We start from the raw sequence: 20943 nt of genomic DNA on the forward strand, positions 1-20943 counted from the left end.
AGCATGAGTGCAGGAAGTCAGGTAATCCAAACTTGCTATGCAAGATTATGCAAAGCTTCCTTTAAATAGAAACATTTGTCTCAGCTAGTGTAAAGACGTAGGGCTTCATACATGTACTTAACTTCTCACACAGCAAATAGCCCTACTCACAATGCACAAATGTACATACAGTTAAATTGTTTTCTGATAATGCTACAGAAAATGGTGAACTACATATTTTGCATTGTACTTAAAGCATAGAGAGATTTTCATTGTAAAAATCTTTATAAAAGCTAAGAAGCTTGATTTTTACATTAACATCTCATTTTGAAGGCTTATCATGGTATAAATGCACTTTCCTCTTGTTCTGATTATCATATATATATATATATATAATATATATATGATATAATATATATATATTATATATATATATTATATATATAATATATATATGATATTTCTAAATATGTAATAATGACAGTTGGAATGAAGTCTTGCAGAATAAAGACTTTCCAACAAATAAAGGCAATTCAAAACTATATATACAGAAGGCCTTTTTGAGCCCTAGCTTTTTGATGGCAAAAATCCTTTCTGCCACTGCTGTTTGTGCTCACACCTTTTACTAATTTTGGATATCCTGCATATCTTGCATATCCTTTCCCTGCAACAGGTGCTAGCAGACTGTGTTAATCAGTTATATTTATGGCTGATCTTTGTAAGTGACGCATGGTCCTTCTGGTCCAGTGCTGTGGATCATTTTAGGGAGGCAGGATGGGTATGAGCTAGGCTATCTGAAATTTGGGACTGTAAAAGTGGGATTTGCAATGTTACAAAATAGCTCCTGTTACTGGCTCTGACTCAGTCGAGATCTTTAAGCACAAGTTGTCCGGCTAAAGCCAAGCTTGGAGATATGCTTCTGTGTCTTGCTGAATCAGAGTACGTATAACAAGATGATTTAGAAATTCAGCTCTGAACAGCCTCTCATTTTGCAGTGGTCAGACTTTTGTTTCTGAGATGAGTTCTGAATCTCTGGTCCGTGTCCAGTGTGGGCACATCAGATTCCCACTGCATTCTCACTACTGCAGCCCCCCTCTTCTGCCTAGTTCCCAGCAGAGCAGAGCCTGCTTACAGAGTTTGTGTGGACACCTGGAATGGGTGGCAGTGCTCTGATTTCCAAAAATCTCTCTAAAGTAGAAAGGTACTAGGAAACACAGCCAGTCTCACTACCCTGTTTCTGTCAGTAGCTGCTGGTGTGATAGGGCTCAGTTGCCCCAGTTCTGCACAAAGACGTGCTCTAATTTTGCTGATAACTTCTGGAGAGAGAATGGTTGTGCTCAGTACTTGTCAGCATTTAAATCAAGTCCTTTAGTTTTCTGCTAACTCCTCTTCCTCAGTTTCCATCACAGTCATTGACTTTCTCAATAACATTCTCTCTGGAAATGGTTTGCCCCGGAAGCAAGATAAGCAGAACATGAATGCTAGTGGGAGCAGAGCCAAGGTTTTGAAATTCTGGCTCTCACTCCACAGCACCAAATAGGAAGCCGTTTGCATTCATGGCAGACAAATGTACAGGAAAGGACAAAGTAAACCCCAAGCACTTTCCCTCATATTTGAGCTTAGTTTTAAAGCGTGTGAGAGGAATGATGTTCCTGATCCAGCAGCCCACAAGTTTCTTTGCCTCTGCTGTCATTGTGAACTTGGAGTTCAGCAAGCTGAGTAACAGTCAGCAGGCCCTGGCTACTGCCTGCTTCTGCAGATCGCCAGGTAAAAGTCCCCTCTGTTTTCTGATGGGGAATTCTGTCTGACAAGGCCTCGGCACTGGATCAAAATAGGGATAGAGGTCCCAGTGCAGGGAAGTGTTTTTATTCAGGACGTTACATGAGCAGAGTTAATTTAAAGTCTTATTTAAGTGCTACAACAGTCAATAGTTTAGTCTTTTGCTAAACCAGAGGCTTCTACAGTTATGTTTTCTCAGTCTGAGTAGTCTCACTCCATTCTGGGAAAACAGCTGCAGGAAACCCAGCTTTTGCCATTGGAATGACCCCTCCGTACACCAAACTCTGTGTTATTTTCTTTAGAAGAAAAGAATGAGTTGAAAAAGCTAATACAGAAAACCTTGTACTTCTGTAGGGTTATGCAGACACTAATCTTTCCAGTGCATCGGTAGGTAACTATGTAGGTTCAATTCAAACCAAGCAAGGAACTCACTTTGATTTCAGTTAGATCATAGTCAGGTCTGAAGATGGAAGAACAGAGACCATGAGGGTAAATGACATACTCTTCACTAAATAGCAAATGATTAACACCTTGTGATTGAAAAGGCAAGAATTCTAAATGCAGGTCCTGAAGTTGGTGCCCTGGGCTGTATTTTCTGTGCCTGTTAACAGGGAAGAGGCAAATCTCCATGATGGCAAAAAAATTAAAAACACATAGAAAATAATTATCTTAAGAAAATAAGCCCTTCTCTGTCTCCCATGTAGCAGATCCTGTAGGAACTTGGACACTCATCTGAAGGAAGGAGGGAGGGAAATTTTATCACTAGCTTGCTCATCATGAAGAGGCAATTGGAAAGTTGGATCTGTTTGTATGTGGGGATGACAACCAGTTTACACAGGCCTTTGCCTGGAATGTGGTCTCTCATCCTACTCACAGATAACAAACCCCCAGTGTCAGGAAGTAATACTAGCACATCCTCTTTGCAAAGCTATCTAAAAAAACAGAGAGGAATTTGTTTCTGACTGCAGTAGAGAGACATGAGTACTACAATAGCCATCTGCATGCCTCTTCTCTCCGTTTCCTTCCTTGTTTTTATTCTTAAGTCTTTTTACAGCTATAGCTTCCCAAACAGTCTATGGAACTGCCAGCTTTTGCAGTTTTTAGTTGCTTGCATTATCCTAATGCAGCCTACTTGCAGCAGCTCTCTGCATGTAGCTTACCAGCAGAACTGGAGTAATCAAAGCAGAACACTATGCTGTGCAAGGAAAAAGCTGAGTTAAAGCTGGACTCTAAAGAACCAGTGGATTGGCATGGTGTCTCTCACATCTTAGATGCTCATGTTCCCACCACTCAGTGCTTTCTTTCAAAGTGTTCTATTTATTCTTTGCTCAAATGAATCCCCCTTTTCCCTCAGAATCCAATAGTAGCTATAGGGAAAGGAGACATTGGCAAGAAGCAGCCTGTTGTGTTTCTTTCCCATGGGGAGGTTCAGTTCAATAAAAATTGAAGGCTGCTTTCAAAAAAAAAACAGATTGGTAACATCGTGGTAAATCTGTCTTCTCTTCAAGCCAGAATATATTTTTTATGCCCTGAAGGAGCAAGGGAAATATTCTGAAGCTCTTTTCAGGCAGTGCAAGAACAGAGCCAATTTCTATAGCTTGTGGTTTACTGAGAGTACTTGTTTCCATTAGTTTGGCTTCCAGTCTGTATAATCATGATTTTGGAAACAATTTCAAGGAAGGGAATGATGACCCTGTGGTTGAGAAGCTGGGCCAGTCCAGTTCAGTTCCTGTATCTTTCATAGTGTATAGCCCTGGGCAAATCATCTAATCCTTCTGCGTCTCCTGTGAAACAGAGATAATAATGCTTCCTCTGTCTGACATATCTATTTAAACTACAGCATTTAGGATTAAAAATTATAAGGAGGAATAAGGTAGATGTGATCCATGCTTCCCAGAATCCTTTTTAATAGGTCAGATTTTAGCCATTACAGTGTCATAATAAAAAATAATTCCTCTGGTTTAATGGAGTTACTCTAAATATTCATTAAGTTAAATGAAGTCAGAACTTAAAATGTTAGATCTAAGTGCTCTATATTGTTTCATCTTCTTTAATGGGTTTGCAGTTTAGCTGTTTAAAACAGAATGTCTCCAACTCCCACCCATCCACGAAGTCTGTTTCAGCCTGCTAGCTCTGTAGTTCTGCACCATCTCTGAGTTTTGCAGACTCCTCCAAACTCAAAGTATGCTCAGTAGTATTGACTATCTTTTATCAAAATATGAAACCAAAAAGATAACCTCTCCTCAAAAGCAAACATGGTAATTTACCTTGATCAATTCACCTTTAATTAGGAAATCTGAAATACCAATACCAGAAGCCTTCTCCCTAGTAATCTTTGTACCAAAGACAGAGAACTACCAGTGTTCCCATGAAGGATAATCAGGATGTTGGTCTTGCTATTAATTTTATGTGAGTGTTCAAGCTATGGGAGAATTCATGTGATCCTTTTCAGCTTTTTATTTCTATTATGCAGCTGTATTTCTTTAAAGAATGAGAAGTTTCACCAGTTACTGGCTCTCCTATATGTCTTCATAATAGCATGGATTGTTAATCTGTGCTGGGATGATAGGAATTTTAGCTGACGCTCTCAATACTTTCTCTACATCCTAACCCCCTCCGTGCCCTTTAAACTGGGAAAGTTCCACAGACAGGAGGGTCATAACAGAAATTTGTCCAGTTCCACTTATCAAGGTTGGCCCGTCTGGAAAACAACAGAATTGGAGCTGTAAATGTCTTTCTGCTTTTATCTTTCGCTTTCTTACGTGCCCCAGAGCTATGCCGTGAAGAGCTGCCACTCAGAATATAGGAGTGGAGTTTTGCCTGCAGCTTTATGCTGAGCAAATAGAGCCATCTGCAAAGAATTCGCATTTCAAGACATGCTGGTTCCAGTGTAGCTGAAAATCACAACTAGTCAGCAGGAATAGATGCAGTCTGCTAAATGCTTGGGTGCACTCATATAATTGCATAATTCAGCGCTGTGAACTACCTCTCCTCAGACAATGTGTTTTAGATACTGACTGCGCAGAAGGTCAGCTTGTGCTAGAAAAACAAACAGGCTACTTTGCTTAGTATAGCGGTGTAGGGAAAGCTGGGAATAGGCTATGACAGGAGACATTTAGCCCTGTTAATCACTGTTACTGTGATGTGGTCAAAGCATTTCAAGCTAGTTTTTAGTAATACAGACTTATTGCTATTTTTTCCCTACAGTGATATGTAGAGGGATTAGTCAAGATTGGCTTCTGATTACATTAGTCATTATACAAACAGTTCTCAGTCCAACTTGCCAACTGTCTTAGTGCATAAGAGCATATGGGTAAGAGGTGCACTGTGCATTGGAGCATGCAGCAGAGACCCCTGAACTGCTCTTCCACATGGTGCACTGCCTCTCCTTATGAAAATACTAGCTAGATCAAGGAGGCTTGTGTGAATCTCAAATAACCTGTTTGTTGATTTGAAGCAAATTTGATAGAAGAGTGGATAAATTAGAGGTAAGAAAATCCCTACGTGTTTGGGGAAAATAGTTTTGTGATAAAAGTGCCAAGCATGAGCTCATGGGTGATTAGACACATAAGAAAAGTTCTCACAAATGTCCTACCAATAAGAAATACTTCATCTAGAGCATGAAGCTAACCATAAAAACCAAATCACTAGCTCCTCACAAAATTACTTGACATATCTGAAAGGTTATGCATAGGCAGGCCAACTAAGTGTCTGAGGCCACATCATGACTCGGAGGTAAACTGGAAATGAGTGGCTGACCCCTTCTTCTGCCTGTTCCTTGATTATCCATACTCTTGCAGGCTGCACAAACTGGCATCCACAAACAAAGGCACTTTGCTCCCAGAGAAGCAGTTGGGAATTACAGAGGGGAAGAAAAAGTAAGGTTATGCTTAGCAACTGAGCTGAGGAAAGAACTTGAGCTTTGACTTATAGTTGCTATTTCTATAGCATCTCTGGCCTCAGATAAGGGCCCCTGCATAATCCTGAGAACTGAAATTAGAACTGCATAAGAAAGTAAGAAGAAAAAGAACACAGACAATATAGAAACAGAGAGCAAGTATACAGGGATTTGCCCACAGCATGAGCAAATTTAAAGCAACCATGTAGTATTATGGATTGCAATGTATGGGGTAGCTGCATAGGTGTTAGGGCCTTATCTTCTCTAGAGAGTATTTCAAACTTTCTAAGGCTCTAGGTATGCACAAATATATTTTTCACTAAATGGATGCAGTTAGAATGATACAACCTTCCATCACTGTGCGCATGCGCACACACACACATACACATGCACATGCAAAGAAAAGAAGTGCTTAATAAAAGTGTGATTTTTTTCTATCTTCTGCAGGGGCTCCCATTCTTCTGTGAGGCAGATAATGCAGCGTGTTGGAAAGATGTGTAAATTGTGCTGCCAGGGAGACCTGACTTTCTTCTTGCTTTTTTGCTTCCTTTAATCTTATGTAAGGCATGCCTGCTGTGAGCAGACGGTACAAGCCTGTAAATAATGGAGAAGCATAACACTTAGCAAAGTCATCCCAGTGTGCATCTGCTGCACAGAGTATTTTTATTTAACCCTTTCATTTTAATAGGCTCTTAACAGATAGATACTTTGAGAGTGAATCACATGCAGATCAAAAAAGAAGATACAAAAATAGTTGATACCTCTTAGGGTTTCCTTACCGCCCCTTGCCATGGTATGTATTTTCTAGGATGCAGCCAGTTACAAACATGTTAAAACAGTTGTTTCTCCTCTCCCCCAGGAGAGGTGAAAAACTCTATCTTACTTATGTGATATAGGGGAAGCACTACCTGAGTGGTCCATCACCTCAACTTTACATCCTCTAGAAAATGCGTGCCTTTATACACTTCTCAGGAATCAACATGTCCTGTTGAATTAAGTTAACATATTTCAGGCAAAAAAAGATACACAGGCGTATTAGTTATTTCCTCTGTGGCAGGTGTGGTGGTGGGGACGAAGGATGGAAATTCAAGCAGTATGGAAAAAAAAAAGACTGGAAAATAACAGGGTGTGGAGCCCTGTGCACTTACACCTGTGGAAAACAAAAGCTCAGCAAATGATGAGAATTTTCAGCTCAGATCTTTACAAGCACCTGATTGTCATTAATGCTCTGTTAAACCACCTGAATGTGGAGGGGGTGCTAGGAGAGCTTGTCCATCCCTGGGTAGTGGGAGGTGAGTGTGATTTGATGTGGCACATGACTGTACATTGTACCAAGGTGCAAGGCAGGTTTAAGTAAGTGTAGCAGTTCCCTGCAGACTAGTATGGATCCCTCGCAGTCAAGTACAGTTCAAGTACTAGGACAGCCTCTTTCAGCATGCTTTACAGAAACAGAATCTGTGATACAGGAAGGTGAGGAAAAGATCAAACTCTTGCCAGAGCCTGAGGCCCTGATGAAAGAAGACTGGATTTAGAGGTGGTATACTCTCTGGAGATCACAGTGTGGCATTAGGAGAGAAATCCAGTCTGGGCTTTCCTTCTGACTCTCTGTGGCATGTTGCTTTGAGCATATCTCACAGATAATCTCTTGGTCTGTTTGTAAACTAGGGCTGATAAAGTTTATTTAACTACATCTTTCACAATGTTATTGAGAAGGTTGATGAGTTAATGAGGAGTAATTTATCAGGATGACTCCTATTTAAAGCAACTTTTTAGAGGCCCTATTAGGCTAGGTACCAAGCAGAACTGAGAGACAAGTGGTGTTCAAAGCCTTGTAGAACCTAGGAAAGAAAGGAAGGAAAGATCTTTATGTTGTGGGTTACTGTTAGAGCTGAAAGTGGAACACAACTGTTTCAGCTAGTAGCCTGGGTCCATATCCTCTGGGATGTGCTCTGGAAGTGTAAAATGATACAAGGAACTGTCTGGCTCATTCCCCACTTGCCTGCAGGCGCTCCCTGTGATCACAATGGCAAAGGACAGGAATGTAGTCAGGGAATCGCAGGAGAAGGCTCTGACATGGGCTGTCCAGGAGATTGTGCTGAATGGTCAACAGTTTCCTTCTCTTCCCAGAGGCTGGGAAAACTCAGATGAAAAGCAATGAAGCATGGTCTAACTCCTACCCCAGCTTTATAGGCACATAGAACAATTGTTTGTAGGTCATGTCTTTACACCATTTTTGTGATTCTAAAACTATTTGGCAAAGGAAAAATAAAGAAGTGTTTAGACACACATCAAATCTACCTGACCTGAGTTGTGGTATATATGATTCAGTAGAGAGATTCTATTTACCGTGTCTAAATGCCAGAAATAATCGCCCTTGGCACTCTGCTTGTGTTCACCGAGTCAGCTGATACTGTGTTTGGGCAGGTAAATAGATATTGGCCTGCATTTTAGAGCACAGGGATCTGAGGAGATGCAGTGACCTGTACACAGCTGAATAGTAGGAATCAGAACTTGTTGGATGAATCCTTTATTTCTTGGCAAAACTTCCTCTCCAATTTGCACTGGTTTTCCAATCTTGTAACAGAAATTGGATCCCTGTTATCTTTGTTCTAGGATAAAATCTTAGAACAAAAAAAATCCTAGGTTCTCTGTTTATTTAGCTCAGCATGTAAAAGATGAAGGACACTATTCCCATGTATCATGCAGTAAGCTCACAAATCAGTGTTTTCCAGGGCTGATGCAGAGCTGTGTCCCGTTTTCATCATACAAGGACCTTGGTTCCCAGATTCTGCTCCACAGACATCTGTAACAGAGAAATATTAGATAATTGACAATATACCCAGCCTTCAACCCACTCTGTAGGGGAAAAGGCTGTGATATTGCAATGTGTGTATGCACACCAGCTCACATATGCAAGTGAGACTTGCAAATTCAGGCTCTGGGAGTCCCAAGGGCAGTACAGATTCCACAACTAGTTGTTGTGGAAGGACTTGTGATCACTCTACTTTCCCATGCATGAAGAACAACCTCATAGTGAACTTTCAGCCAGTGCTACCCCTATTTTACATTAAGAGGAGGAGAAACAAAAAAACACAAGCGAAAAGAGAGAACAAAAACCTCCAGGAGACAATCATCTTTTCTGCAGTTTGTGCTCAAGTAACCCAAAATAGCTGTTTATCTGTAGCAACAATGGAGCGCTTATTGATTTAAAAGTGGGGGAAAAAAACTCCAAAAAGCAACCCCCAAAGGCTTATCAAGTTACTTAGGGAAATATTTGGCAATGATATCACAAAAGGAGTAGGTGATGAACTCATAAGGAAAACACAGTCCTTTTCCCTCACTGGTAATGAAGGGTCTCATCAGCTAAACTCAGGTGAAGATTTGAAACATTGGCAAGTTTGGGATGTTCCAGGCTGGGAGCTTAGCCCTTTCCCGCTTGGAATTTGCAAATAAAAGTTCAAACAATTTTCACGCATTGTAGGGATATTTAAAGATGCTGGGTAAAAAAGTACTGAGTATAAGCAATTCTCCACAATAAGAGTAGTTGCAGGACAAATGCTAGCTATCTATGGAAGCTCCTAAATATGAAGCATTGATGTTGCAGATAATAGTGCTTATATCCTGTTTCTTATGGGCTTGATCCAGTGTTTCTTGAAGTCTTTCAAAAGGTTCTCAATTGACTTGTCTCTGAACTATTGCTTTTCTGCCAAAACCAAATGCAGTTCTTTAGTTCATTTTCCCACTTATCCATGAAAAACATCTTCTAGTAAGCCAGAGACATGGATACATCCACTTTTTTAGAAGCTAAAGAATAGCTATGTGGAGACCCAAACCCTGGAAAATGAGAGAGAGCAGAGAAGATGCTGCTTTGTAACTATAGTCTGAAATATGCACTGGATACTTGTAGACTGATGGTAGATGAGCACAGACTAACCACAAAATACTGCAAAAAAGGTGTCATGCAATGATAACTTGATCAAGCAAGGATAATATATTGTCATAGACATGCCTCTAAACTGGTATTATGGTCCAGAAAGACAGACAAGCATGTCAGTATAAGTTAGTACTACACTGGTGTAAGGCATGTGGTGGAATCTTTTGTAGCTTACAAATCAGGGCTATAAGTAAGTGGGGACTATGCAAAAGCCAAAATATCCTGAGAATGAAAAATTTCAGTAACATGGGGATTTTGGAGATGCAAGGCATACAGTCTGAATGCACTACGGTTTGGTTTTAACCCTACTTTATCTTCAGTTTTCTTTTATTTGTATTTAGTCTATTGATTACTTTAAGTAGACAGAGGACAATGTACCATTTTTGTTGCAACTTTGGTACATGTTTTAAAAAGCAGTGAATGTGGGTTCCCAACCCCTAGTCCATCTTTGCAAATTTCATGAGAGCTTTTATTCATGTCTATGTCAAAATCGGGGACCTAAGTGTGTCAAAGCCGTGGTAAGTTACCTATATCAGTGTTACCTTTGCTGTGAAGGTGAACAGCCCTTACTCATCTCTGCACACCTGAACTTCACCTTCCTGAATGTGAAGGCCATAGTTTACCTGCAGCTGCCAAAGCTTCATCAGCTATCTCAGAGTCAAGCCACATACATACACTGCTTTTAGACACATCCCCTGTGCCTTGAGATGAAAAAAATATTGAGAAAACAACTACCCAATCACATTACTCAATTCTGCATTTTCTCTCAATCCAGGAAATTACTTAGGTGAGAAATTGAGCTAGTTAGGGAAATGTATTTATTATTACTGTTCTTATATTATTACTATTATTTATTACTATTATTTATTATTACTGTTCTTGGTATGGAGGCACTGACCAGATGAACCACGTTCCTCAGGACTGTAAATCCCCCTCTCTCCTCCCTCGCACAGTGGTATATTCTGTCTTTCTCATACCACAGCCTCTCTACCACGATATCAGCAATGCCAGATGGTCCTGAAGCAGCAGCAGTATTTCATAATAGGATTTAGGGTATTCCCATGAACACTCCATAGATATAACTGGAAACTATGCAGTAGGAGCTGAGCATTGTCCCGTGCTCTTCTCACAAATCCCCCTAGCCCCAAGCCCCCAAGAAGACAAGCGGTTGCCCTGGCCAGGGTGAGGTTTCTTCCCAATGCTTTGGTGCCCCCTGCAGCCAGGCAAGCCAGGTGGCTGCCAGGCTGCCAGCGGGCAGCAAAGCACCTCTGGGCTTTGCATCGTCCCAGCATCCGTCCCAGCATCGTCCCAGTATCTGTGCTGGGAGCAGCGCTGGAGGCAGGGCTGTGTCGCTGCTGGGGCAGGAAGTGAGTCACTAGTGTGGCTGGTCGCGGGGCAGTGTTGTGTGAGTGTGAACGCTCCCCAAACAGGAACTGCAGACAATTGCAGGAAATGAAAAAATGTAATCCTGCTGGGAGACAGTTATTTTCATTAGATTAATTTAACACGCTAGTGTTCCGGGTGTCTGAGGCTGCCTTCCTCAAGGAAGAGAGTTATGCAGCTGGGGAGAATTGCCATGAATATGTACATACATGGCTGCAGGGTGAGGGTGAATATATTTCTTTGACCCTCTTATATTATGTGGTCCTTCTACCCTTCCATCCATGAATTTTGTAAAATACAACTCAGAGATTTCTCTCTGTGCTTTAACTGAACCATATGCAAGATGCAGATAAAGGACCTACTTTCTTTAAATATGTACAAATAAAGAGCAGCCCTCTTGCAAAAAGTGGAGTAACAGAGAAGAGGAGAGTCAGGCCTTTTGCTTCCTGTCCTCTTGCCCCTGGTGTCCAAGTATTGTTTCATACACAAAGAATACTTACAATGTAGGCAAATGCAAGCTGCTCTCTCCACATCCATCCCCTCCACATATACAACCCTCTTACATCTGCTATGGTACTGTTATTCCTGAACCTAAATATACTGTTCTTCATAATGCCATGCACTTACGTTCTTGTGCTAGGAGCTTCAGTCAGGGACTGGCTTCCTACTGTTCGAGTTGCTAGGGAATATAGATAGTGACAGATCCAGAATAAGCAAATGGGTCTTGCCCCAAAACATTTGCAGTATAGTGTGTGTTTGTGTATATATACATACAATGTTTTATATATATGTAACAACCTCAGGAGCAAGAGACTCCGGGGAGATTAAGAAAATTGAGAAAATATAAGGAAAACATCCAGCCCATAAATCAACAGTGGACTTAACAAACCTGTTGCATAATTGTTGTCAAAACTACTTTCTTCTCAGAACTGCTTGTGAGAGGATGGCTTTTCCTGTTGTGGACATGATGAAATAAGATGTATACCTGGTGATTTGCACCAGTCATGTTGAAGGGAATACTACCTTACCCTATGTGATCCCTACTGATAACCAAATGTAAAGGTAACATACTCTGGGGTGTGACCTTAGACTATCCACAGTATGCAGTAACAATTTGTAAGGGTTTGTCACTCTTATGTCCCAAAGAAGTACTTTTTCAGCTGTCTATTTTAGTGGTTTGAGTCTTACCACTCTATTCCCATGCTGCAGCATATTCTGTTTTGGAGCACTTTGATTTCAGTTCTTTCCTGCCTTTGTTTCCTGTTTTTTGAAGTTTTTTTTTTTTTTTAAACACAGCTATTCTAAAATCATTGCTAATGTCCTACATAAGTGATATCCCACTTTCCTCAAAGGTATGGTTATCAGTTGAAGTTGACTTTGATGTTCCTGACACAGCCTTGCCTTCAGCTCCTGAGGTCTTAGAATTGCTTATCAGGAAAAGCAACTCTTGATGTTGGGTATTGCTTAAGAACAGGTGTTGTGAGAGCTCAGAGGAAGAGGATGTTGGGCCCAGTTCAGAGCTTTGAAGTCATTTCAGGCTGGCGGCCAGCTGTAAGCTCACTCACTACTCAATGGGTTCATCTGAAGTCTGTTTCTGGCAGGCAGATGTGTCATTCAGGAGCCACACGGGTACTTACTTTGAGAACGGAGCTTCCAGTTTCTTCCAGCATCCCTCCCTTCTCTGATGACAAGGGCCTGTGGCACCCTCCGTTAGGATCCTGGAGTGTAATGGCTTCTCTGTGTCCATGGTGGCCATTGCACAAGGCCCCTCTTCCTCTGCTGTTGCTGCATTTGCCCAGTGCTAGAAGGAGTTCAGGCTCCAGCCCATTGCATTCAGCACACAGTAAAGGAGGTGATACCACGCGTAGGCAAAGATAGGGTGATTGAATCAAAATAGCTTGTGAGCTGAGGTAGTAACTATGCTGGCACTGCACCAGGGGATTTCTGTCTCCCAGGAGACAGACCACAAACCCTTAATCTATCCTGATGTAAAGATTCATCCAGAAATGAGCCTTGAACACTTTCCTTGACCTGTTGCTTCTGCTGAGCTGCAGTCTAAGCCAAACATTCCTACCTCTTCTGTCAGAGGCACAGAGACAGTTAAAATAGCTCCTGCTGCTAGGGATGATTTCAGAGGCGGTATAAATAAATGGGGAAAAACAAATAAACCATAGGAGAGGCACTTTGTGAGGACAAAACATCCCAACAAGGAGACTCCAAAATCAAGGAGTTTTACATATATCTTGAGGCAAATTCTGAGGGAGGTTTGACTCCTGTGAAGGTGACTGGCTCAGCATAACTCTGGGCCTCGTGTACATACTGAGAATTCCCCAACGAATTTCCCGATTTTGTAAAACGCAGATAAGATCTAATCTTTTGCCACAACACCAAAAGTTGACCATTGTGACTAGAAAGTGTGTTGAATGTAGTAGTGCAGAAATAGTGATGCCAGCTTCGTAGGATTAAATTTCCCAGAATGCCCTTTTGGCACCCAAGAAACAATTTTTTTTATACGGCTCAGCACCTCAGGGCACATCTGTACCCTTGAGGTGATCTGCAAAGCAGGCAGTGAGCTGTAACTCAGCCTTAGCTACTAGAATCCTGTGGGTACGTTCAGCACATCCTTCACTACTCAGTTAAAAGCGAAGTAGTACTCTAGCAAATGAATTGCAAGGAGGAGAACCCAACAGCAAAGAAGAGGACAAGTATTTTATTGCATACTAAACTTCAGGGCAGTTTTGCCAGCCAAGAACACTGACCCTGCTTAGCCATCAGGAGATTTTGTATCCTCTAATCCCATGCTGATCTGGATTACTTTTTTATTTAAAGAAACTGACCTCTGGCAGTCACATCAGGTCCTTCTGATTCAGGAAGTGAGTACTGAACCTAAATACAGAAACAAAAGTTCTAACTAAAATAATTTGGGCTGATCAGTATTGGTTCTCAATTAAAAGGCCAAGGAAAGCAGAGGAGCATTACCTTACATAGAGCTTAAACTTTTACTAGTAGATTATGTACTTTGATAGGTCCCGTTAATTCTGTTCCTCAATAAATTAACAAATTAAGGGTTACCAAATAATCAGCACATTTGCTAAAGAAATAAGGCATTGTTAAAACTCTGGCTTGTTGTTACTAGTGGCCAGCCTCACTACTTTTTTCTAGGAAGGAGTACACACCTCTGTAATATTAGTGACATAGGAAATCTGTATTTACACCTCTGATTTGACAGAAGCTTCATGCATGTCTTTGGGCAAGTCCTCCAGCTTCTCTGTGCTTCAAACGTACCCCAGAACTTCCTTGTCTCCCAAAGATACCATGATATGGAAGTGGGTGGGTGCTCAAATGCTTTTTAATGAGGCCATTATAGTCATTCTACATGCAGAAGTAAATAAAAGGTAAGAATATCAAGGCATAATAGCTGCTCAGACACTATTTGTTCTGACTCTCAGTGCATGTCATGCAAGTTTTTGAAGGCCCCTCCCTCTGTAAATACCATTCTAATGCATTTTCCTGAATGTTCTCCCATGATCTTGCTAATTTTAGCCTCTGCGCTCCACTGAAAAGGTCACTTTGGTAACCCCAGGTATTTCACGTGACTGCATAAACTCATGCAGTGCTCACTTAACTATCTGCATCTTAAAATAGTAACAAGCCCTAAAAGACCCAGTATTAAACTTCCAGTTTAGGCCTCTTCCTAAAAATAGTCCTTTGATTACATATGAGCTAGTTATATGATTTCATACCTGCTGTTCCTGGAACTTCTTTCCTGACCGTAAGTACTGCCCAGTTATAACCCTTCCTAAATATATATCCGTAAGGAGACTTCTAAGAGATAAATGATGGGTGTGACGTTGCAAGCTTGAGATAACAAGAAAGAGGCCTTTGGTTCCCATATGTAAGTGAGATAATCATTAAACAAAACACAACATCATTGACACAAGTAGCCCAAGTGGCTCTGTATTCCTGCCACCTCTGTTTTCCATTTGCTGCCTCATAGTGCTGGCATTTCCTATTATTGCTTTCTTACCAGCGCTGTAACATAATAGCCCCATGTCTATAAATCTGGTAAAAAGCTGAACACATCCATGCTGTCATACTAGAAAAACATACATTTGAAAATATAGTCCTAATGATTCATGCAGATAATTCTGCCATTTTAGGCCACTGAGAGTTAATAAGCCTGGCCAAGGTACCTCATACTAACAGGGAAGATAGGCTACTTAGGGCTGTACTGGAGTGCCTCTGAGGAATACAAGGACCATGGAGATAGATAGGATAATTATGAACAAAAAGATCTCCTCTCTGATTTTTTGCCATGCTGTGCTAGTAGGGAGAGGTCCTCTACCCAACTCTGATTGCAGCTACATTCAGCACAGACATTCTGGCTTAGGTCAGATCAGAAAAATGTCTGTTTTCTTTCAGATAACATGTAAAAGGAGTATTGACATTACTGACCACTTAAAAAAAAATCTAGCCTTTTTCAATAGAAGCAAACGTTCTTGCCCCCTGTTTCCTGGCAGAATTCCAGTTGCTCATCCCTGGAAGGAGTTTGATATCGAGATCCAAGTCATGGTACCCTTTAAAGAGCAGAAAAAGCATTATTCCTAGAGCTACTACTGAAAAGCTATCCTAAAGGAAGAAAGAGGAATAGTGTCTAAGTATGAGATATATTCTTGATCTACAGAACTGGCCCTTGTCAGCTTAGTAACTCAGCCCTTCACACGCATCTGTAAAGAGTTGCCTGGCCTCATAATCTTACAGTTAGTCTTATGGTGTTTTCACTTAAAAGCCCCATTTTCTGGAGTCACGTGGTTTCACATAAACCTCAGCTTTCACTTTAATAATAAAAAACAAGCAAATTCTTTGTGACTACAGAAAGAAGAATAAAAGAAGCTTTAGAAACATGACTGCATGGGTCCCAAAAGATATTACCCAGAAGATGATAAAGAATGCATCTTGTTTTTATTTAATGATTTCTAAGGTACTTTCATATCTTTTTCAGATGTTTGAATGCATGTGGTTAACAGTTCATATATAAGGTAATGAGATAGGATTAAGAATTGAGGCACCAAGAAGTTATAGCTACATAAAAAAAGGAAGATGATTGCAGAGATGGAAGTGGAATCCAAAGTTACCTGTGTCCCAATCTTAAATTCGTCTTTCCAAGGATGGATAGAACTGCTGGAAAAGGAACTGCTAGAGCAGAGAAAGATACTATTTGCCAGGTTGAGACTGGGGATGGTGAACAACACAGAACAATAAGACATGAAAGCTGCAACAAAACATCAGTTCTTTAACGAAATGTCTTCTGTATTTGACAGAGGAACAAAGTCTTTATGAAGCTGGAAATCTATAAAGTGACAACTGATGGTTTCATTGTGTTTGGGACAATTTCGGAAAGCAGTCCCTCAAAACTTGCTGGAAGGACAGTTTTTGCATTCTTCCTTAGGCTAGGAGCCAAACAGTTCTTTCCCAGAAGTGATGAAAGTAAGCAGCTTTAGTTGGACTCTCCTGACACTTTTCAGCAAAAGGATTCCTCCAATACAGTTCCAGCAAAGAAAAGCATGATTGTTTGCAGGCCCATAAAAATACTGCTTACAGATGTCAATGAGCAACTGCAGAAAGGGGAAACCAAGTTTTGGTAGATGCCAGTCTGTAGTCCCCATCAAGCTGCTGTCATGCTTTGATGATTCATACACAAAGTGCATCAAGAAAGGCCTAGAAAGCTGTACATAATGTATGATTTCCTTCCTCTTTCTCTTAGAGGGCAGCAGTTCACATGTGGCCCAACTCAGCTGTAGACTCAGAAGGGGTATTTCTGCAAGAGGGGTGTCCTGAAGGAGCTTATAGAGGTGTGTATTCAGGAAAAGAAAGAATTGAGACTTGCAGCTATTTTGTTTTCCGGGATTGTTTTGTTTCACGTGTTAGTTCTTTCCAAGTTAAAGCAGGGGAAACAAAACAAGTCAGAAATTTGTCTCCTAACCTTGGCAGAACCCCTTTTGTACTATGTGCTGCTGCCATCTACAAGAAGTCAGGACACTAATCGGTCAGAAAAATCCTGCACAGTTTGCTTTTCTCTCTCTAGAATCAGCAAATCCTATTTGCAGTGGGATGCATTTGGCTGTTAAGATGCAGAGCAGAGCTGCTGCAAGATTCTCACCTCCAAACCCAGGGCAAACTGCAAAGCCCTGTGTAAACACACCTTAGTGGTTTTATTGCCTGTTAAAGGGCTACTTTCTCTGCTCTGACCTCAGAGTCTCTACCTTCATGAATAAACATAGAGAGGCCACCAGTGAATATCAGGACCTTCTTCGAGGACTGTGTGGAGGTCAGCAGGCATGCTTGCTTAGGGGAGCTTATAGCTGTCACCACCACCTTCCCCATGCAGAAATTCACTGCCTCAGATTATAGTCAAAGATAGGTGGTGGTGCAGAAGAGACGAAGGATCTTGTACCGATGTTAATGTCAATGCTCTTGCAGTTACTGAAAAGCCTCTGGAACAGGAGTTGATTGGACCCTCTCATGCTCCCTCTCCCTTTCCCTCGTGTCTTCAGACGTAAGAGACTGGACTATCTATCCCTTCATCTGATCTGTATGGCAATCCCTTTGCTCTCAGTTTAGTCTCAATACCTTTTGAGGAAAGCCAATATTATAAACGTTGCAACTACTGAAAAATTAAGTATTGCTCAGTAACACTAAGTAATGAGTAAATGCTTGCAGGAGCCAGGAATACACTCCAGGATCTCTTGCTTTCTGGTCTCTTGGCAGTTGACCCCAAGCACATCTGATGAAGGAGAATAGCAAACATTTGCTAACAACAGAATGCTGTATTTTCTGCTATATTTTTCTTGTTTGCAAGAAATGGCTGTAGTTGTAGAGCAGGTGGCAACTTGAAACTTGACAACACAGAGTTCACCATCTTTTCAGAATTATCAGCCAAGTGATTTACTTGGAAGACAGTGGCTACCTCAGTTTCTGTGGCAGAGGGTATTTCCACTTCAAGCTAGGTGACAGCAATACCATGTATCACCCAGTAGAGAGCGCTACGTACCCAGAAAGGATTCCATCCTGGATAGAAGACAAATATTCATGAATTTGTTATAACAAATTTTTTAATGGATTTCTTTTAACAGTGTTTCTACTTCTTCCTCCACCATGCCTTTTTTTCTGGCAACAGAATAGAGCAAAAAATAGAAACAATTCCCAGTTTCTCAGAGGTCAAATACACCACAGCCAAGGTCACACATGAATGTGAAAACTCATCAGGGTACACACAGGATCAGAGCTGGTGTGTAGGACTACCAGCCCTACACATTTGAAGTGTGAGGGTCAGTATAAAATACTTAGTCTGTCTTTAAAAGGCATGTGGCCTTAAAAATAACATACTCAAGGATAGTCCTCTTGGTTTTGGTATAGAAATAATTAGAGATCTAGTTCACAACCTTTTTTTCTGGAAATATAAGAAAATTTTGCTGCTCTGTCTCTGAGATGAGACTCAGCTGAGATCATCTTACTCTAGCAGTTGAGCTTTTAAGAATGCCAATACTTGGTATAAAATGATAACAGTTAGCAGTAATCTGTTTTCAAAGAGAAGAGAAAATCAAGCCAGCAGCCAAGCAGCATCTGCAATGAATGGAGTAAAATCTCCAGTGTCTCTGTAAACTGACTTTAAAGAACTGTATTTACTTTTTATATTTGTTCTAAAGCGTAAGATAAGCATATGCAAAAGGTACTGTCTTACCACATCAGAGATGAAAATTCTATTCTAAAGTTTTGCTTGGACTCCCTTTCTGTGCGTGATTTATTTATCTGTAAACGAAGGTAACATTTTCTGTTGTTCACAGCTCTGTCTCTTGTTTAGTTAGATTAGTAGTTCTCTGGACTAGAGACATGTTTGTTAAAAGCTCAGATGCTACTGTATTGTACTAATATTGATAATTCAGATAATTTACAGATTTCTATAAACATCCTGAAAGCTATTGTCTTTACATTTCTCCATACATGCTACTGACTTACATTTTGATTGAAGCATGATTTGAGATCATTTGTTATTCAAAATATTGGGTTATTTCTGAATAATTGGTTAATAGCATCTGCTGTTGATGCTGAGAACTATTATATATTCAGGAAAGAGTAAGACTTAAAATCCCCCACAACAACACATTTCTTGTGAATTACTAGGCAGAACTAATTTTAAAATAAGGAAACCATTTTCTACACATCACATTGCAGAAAACGTCCTCCCAGCTGTATATAAAGATCTCTGTTGAGTGGAATCTGGGGTCTGGTAATGGCTTAGGCTTAATAGTAAGTGCTTTCTTGGGCAAAGAACTGCATAGAAAAGGGTAATTAAAATAAAAGGTGGACATCTTGAATTCATTTCTTTGGAGTCTCTTGCAAAAGGAGCTCGTGATCTGGCCTGCATACCCTTCTCCGGACAGTAGCAGTTTTGTTTAGGTCAAGCCCTCCAGGTCTGATGATGCAGATTAGCAGTAAACAGACACTTCCTTGCAAAGGGCAAAGATGATTGTCCAATGTGTATTCCATGGCAGCAGTGAGTATTAAGCCAGGGCACGACTTTACCTGATAGTGAGTGACTTGGATCTTACCTTTGTCACAAGAGAGTCACATTAGAAGATGCAACATGTCTTGGCTTTTTCTTCACCAAACAGAAGCCTATAAGCAGCCCACTTCCAGCTTCCCTAATGTCTCACTGGCCAGTGGGCACAGGAGATTAACTTGTGAATCCCAGGAGTCGTTGCTGCTTCCACTGGACACCACAGTAAATGCTCATGCAGTTGTTTTCTCTCTTGCAGTGGGACGGCCGTGCCAGTTACATCACAAGTCCCGAGTCTTTCCCAGGCTCAGGAAAGTCTCAGGAAACACCCCTCACGGCTCATCAGGGCACACCATTGCTGAATTACACTCAGACATGCATGGATGGAGGCACGCCTCCCTGCACCTGCCCATCTCACACCAGAATCAATGTATCAGACTTCCTTTTCTTTACTGGAAGTCTTTCTTTGGTATTAATAGGACGCGTTAGGATCTGATCAGTCCTTTTTCAGCTTCCTGTCACTTTGTACTCTGTTAAGCTAGATTTTCATTTATAATGTTGCGTTGAAGTGTATTCAGAAGTGGGTTCTCTAGACAGTAGATCACAATCTCCTTCTGTGATAGCAATGCAGTCAGAGAAATAGCATAAGCAAACTGTAGGGCAGTCTAGTGCTGGTTAAAACAAAAATGGAAAAATGTGCACCCACCTAATTTTCTGTTTCTCTCCCCAGTGTGCTAACTGTAGTATTCTCACTCGATTAACTGGTCTAAGTGAACAGTGCCTTTGGAGTGGATGTCAAGAGAATTACTTAGCACATTAGAAGCCTGTCCTTGATACCAGGTGGCCTATAGCCCTTCTAGGATTTTGTAGACATGTTGCTGAGGTTTGTACACAGGGAGGCAATTTCTCAGCTACTTCCATTCCTGGAAGGATCCTTGTTTTAGAAATGCCAATGGCCTAACAAGAGACAGAACAGCTTTCTGAACTGGGGAAGCAGCAAACAGGTATTTCAGTCTTGTGACGTGCCACATCAGGATCAAAGTTCTTTCCAAACTAAGTCTTCTCACTCCTCTTATCTGCAGTGGACTTTAGCTTTTTTTTTTTTTTTTTCCTTTTGCTTTTTTTTTCTTTCACCTGATGCAATTAAGATGAAGCAATATTTCTTCCCTCTGGACATGTTTCTTCTACTGTGACCACAAGGAGCTAGTGAATAATTAATAGTACCACCAAAACATACCCTGATAGCTTGTCTACATGGGGAAGCTGTGCAGGTGCACAGTAAGATTTGAATTTACATTGAAAATAGTGCATACCAATTAATTTCTCGATCTGGATATTTATTCTGGTACAAATTGCTTTTTCCGGGCTGAGGTTATATCTTTGGAAAGCAGGTTGCGATAGTCTCCCCACATA

General features: G+C 40.9%; 1 long non-coding RNA gene across 2 annotated transcripts; it reads right to left on the minus strand.

The window, feature by feature from the left end:
* Positions 1-8295: 8295 nt before the first annotated feature.
* Positions 8296-19788, minus strand: LOC134149466 (uncharacterized). 2 transcript variants are annotated; one of them, XR_009960435.1, is made up of 2 exons: positions 19583-19788; positions 8296-8459 (listed from the first exon to the last, which is right to left on the minus strand). It is a non-coding gene; the product is annotated as an uncharacterized LOC134149466 (long non-coding RNA). The 2 variants fall into 2 exon arrangements; XR_009960434.1 differs by lacking the exon at positions 19583-19788 and adding an exon at positions 12611-12950.
* Between the last annotated feature and the right edge of the window lie 1155 nt (positions 19789-20943).

This window comes from Rhea pennata, chromosome 20 (genome assembly GCF_028389875.1).
Source record: "Rhea pennata isolate bPtePen1 chromosome 20, bPtePen1.pri, whole genome shotgun sequence".
Classification (NCBI taxonomy): domain Eukaryota; kingdom Metazoa; phylum Chordata; class Aves; order Rheiformes; family Rheidae; genus Rhea; species Rhea pennata.